General features: G+C 32.2%; 1 non-coding gene across 1 annotated transcript; it reads right to left on the reverse strand.

Annotated features, from left to right (window-relative positions):
• Nucleotides 1-3,300: 3,300 nt before the first annotated feature.
• Nucleotides 3,301-3,407, reverse strand: LOC145056059 (small nucleolar RNA R71). Its single transcript, XR_013685597.1, has one exon. It is a non-coding gene; the product is annotated as a small nucleolar RNA R71 (small nucleolar RNA).
• Nucleotides 3,408-3,896: the final 489 nt, after the last annotated feature.

The raw sequence follows: 3,896 nt of genomic DNA on the forward strand, positions 1-3,896 counted from the left end.
TCATGCGCTCCTTTATGGAATTGAGGCATAACATAACACAGTTAGACAAAAAGCTTCAGATGTGAAAACAGGCTTCAACATGAATGGAAACTTTTAGTGTGGTGTATAAGAGGGTGCAAGCAGATGATGCAGCCATATCATGAATCAGACTAGATGAACCATTTTGAGTTTGAAGATTGCCACTCTGGACATGTCAGATTCTCCTAACCAAAATCAATTGTCATGCCCGCTTGCTAAATATGGCTCAAAGATGGGTAGATATTTATGCATGACTGTTGTTCACATAGTATTCTCGAATCACTCAACGATTAAATGCAAAACGGTAATGCATTTTCATTTGTTTATGTATTAGCGTCTTACTCTTCATTCTTTCTTACATGAGATTTTACTCTCAAGCTTTTCTTATTAAACCATTGTGCTATTAAAAATCCACACAACCTTACTATATTCCAGATTTAATTGCATAAAATTTCAAAAAGAAATACCATAATTGACTCTCATAAGTCGTAATTATCACGACCCCTGTAACCTTATATATACATATATATATATATATATATATATATATATATATATATATATATATATATATATATATATATATATATATAGTTTAAATAAAAATAGTAAATAGTGTGAAAACGTAAAAACATTATTTGTTTGTTACTATTCTGTAATGAATTTTGTATCCACAACGTTATGTCATTATTCAGCAATAACTAAATGAATACTCAATTGTTAAAACAAAAATTAGAATTTTACTATAAAAATAAAGATACATAAATTTCTAATGGAATAATAACATTCTAATGAATATATGAATAATCGAACGTTAATATTCACATTAGAATTACTTTAACAATACACATATACAACATTCAACAGAATAATAACATAAACATAGTGTTTTTACGTTCTCGTACTATATATTGTTTTTATTTGAACTATATATATATATATATATATATATATATATATATATATATATATATATATATATATATATGTGTGTGTGTGTGTGTGTGATATTGCCATATTTATGCAAGTTTTTAGGCAATATTTACTTACATTTTTATACATATTTTGGTTATTTGCATTGAATAATGATACTTATAAGTTTAAATTATACTTTGCAGCCAAATTGACGCATTCTTGAAGAAAAGGGACTAAAAATGACAAAGCTTAGAACTTTGGAGGCTTGAAGAATAAAAGAAGAAGAAACCCACGTAAAAAGCTCAATTCACGACGTGAGGGTTGACAACTCACGACGTGAGTTAGAATATTCCAGAAGATTAGCATCGCGGATCAGGAATCCTTGTCAAACACAGATAATTACTAAATTCACGTCGTGAGACATAATTGTTTACGAAGTGAGTATGTTAAATTCAAAAATATAAATAGGACTTGATGCCTACGAATTAAAGAGCTTTTGGCTGACATGGAGCGTTTTTGGAGACGAAAAATCAGAAGGAGAAAAGGCCTGGGAATTGGCTGCATACCAAGGAAGAAGAAAAAGTTCATACTTAGCTTAATAATTTGGTACATTTAAATATGTCATTGAATATGATTTATGTTAGTTTATTTGTTAGCATGTCCATCTAAATCTAGCTGCTTCTATTAGCTATATGAAGCTGGAACTCATGGTTTTATTTAACTAACTAGACTTTGCTTGTTGGTTATGTCTTGTATTTGATTAGTTTACCTTGCATGTTTGATTTTTTAATTTAATTGCATTAATTTCTTGTTCTGCGTAGTTAATGACCATTATTATGCATGAATTGGAATACCTATTAATTGAATAACATTTAGATTATTATAGCTAAGATCAAACCAATCTTAGTTAAGGAATTAAATTATCAAATTATGATGTGCTAGAGAACTCATGTTATGACCATAATTTGTGTTTGTTAATCAAATCTTACATAGCTCCAATTCTATTAAATAATTGATTCTGTGTTAACTATTGTGTGACCATAGATAGATCTACATGAATTAATTGATGTTGGTAAATTTAGAACTAAATTGCTAATACTATCTTAATTGGTAACCAACAATAATTGTCATAACTCATTTATAAAGCATTGAGGGAAAGCGGATTCGAACTAACAGAAGTGTTTTGTTTATTGATTGAATTGTGTTAAGAAATTAAAGTCATCTAAACTTTCAAAATTAGATAAAACCACTACTTTACTAGGAAATTAGGTTAATTTAATAGTAGGTAAATTAATTATTTAAAGCCCTTCCCTGTGATCGACACCCGACTTACCTAAACTATACTATAATTCGACCAGGTACACTGCCTAGGTGTGTTAAGTCAGTTAAGTTATAAATTTAAAATTAGTAGGTACTTTTGTGCACATCAAGTTTTTGGCGCCGTTGCCGGGGAACGACTTATTTAATTGTTGATTGATTTGCTTTAAATTAATCGATCCTTTTTGTTGGGTAAAACCTACAAAAAGTTATTTTTCATTTTTGTTTATTTTCTTCCAGTACTTAACTCACGACGTGTGCTTTATTGGCCCACGACGTGAATTCAGTAATTTCTAGTTTTCTTTGCTTTACTGTTTTAGTTCATATTTACATTTTTATCTTTTGTTTAGTTTGCAGAAGTTAATGACCAGAGGTTCCAACAGACCTTTGGTGCTACCACTTGAAGATCTAGAGTCAGCCCTTTACAAGAAGATGAATAAGAACGCAGGAGTAAATGAAACACCAAAGAAGTCATCTTTCAAAGACCTCAAATCAGTCTTTGGAAAAAAGTAAGGAAAGAAAGTGGGAGAGTCGAGTACATCATCAAAGGAAAAAATCAAGATAGAAAGCTTTGAGCAAGATCCAAACCCAAAGGATACCGAATACGATACCGAGCCTGTATACAAATTAGAAAGGAGTGAACCCAAAGACAAACCATAAAACGAGATGGAAGACATAGCTGATATGTCCATGGGAGCATACAAGAAGTGGATACGAGATGATGCTTGTCCCGGTCTAGTACAATCTGTAATTCCCGCCACTGCAACATTCATATTGAAGGGACACATTCTTGTTTCACTTAAGGATGTACCATTCTATGGAAAGGACCATGAGGATGCTTACAAGCATTTGGATGAGATCAATGACATTGAAGACTACTTCAATATCCCTAATATTCCTAAAGATACAGTCTTGTTGAGGATCCTACCAGTCACTTTTAAAGGAGCTGCGAAAGACTGGCTTAAAGCACTTCCAACTAGTTCAATCACTACTTGGACACAAATGAAACAACAATTTCTAGAACTATTCTGCCCACCATCCAAGATATCAAAACTCAAGAAGGCGATAGCCAACTTTGAGCAAAACTCGGGCGAGTCACTTTATGACGCGTGGGAACACTATAAAGGGTTACTAAGAAATTGCCCTCAAAATGACCTCAACATTCAACAAGAAGTATCTATATTTTATGATCGGTTGACAGTCATGACGAGGAAACTCCTTGATTCTCAAGGACCATTACAAAGAAAAATCTGGGATAAGTAAAGGAGTTGATTGAAGAATTCACAAAGCATTCTCGTGAGTACCACAAGCCAAGAAATGATGGTACAAAGGGGATTGGTGGTGAAACCAAATAAGAAATGGCTGCTATGATGGAAATGCTCAATAATACAGATCGAAGGTTGACAAAAATGGATCAATCAATTTATGATATAAGAGCTGGTTTTGAAAGATAAAATGGTCCACACTTGACAAACGACTTCCATTTAGATGATAATGTGTATAAAAGAGCTCAAGTTTGCTATTCTAGTGGGGATATGAAGACTGGAGAAAACAAAAGAAAAAGTGGCTGCCATATGATGAATACAAGAAGCAAAAAGAAGAAAAATATAAGTAGACAGGCTGAGGCTTTATCAAAAGGAGCAACC

This window comes from Lactuca serriola, chromosome 5, assembly GCF_051521515.1.
Source record: "Lactuca serriola cultivar US96UC23 chromosome 5, Lser_US96UC23_V15, whole genome shotgun sequence".
NCBI classification, from domain to species: Eukaryota; Viridiplantae; Streptophyta; class Magnoliopsida; order Asterales; family Asteraceae; genus Lactuca; species Lactuca serriola.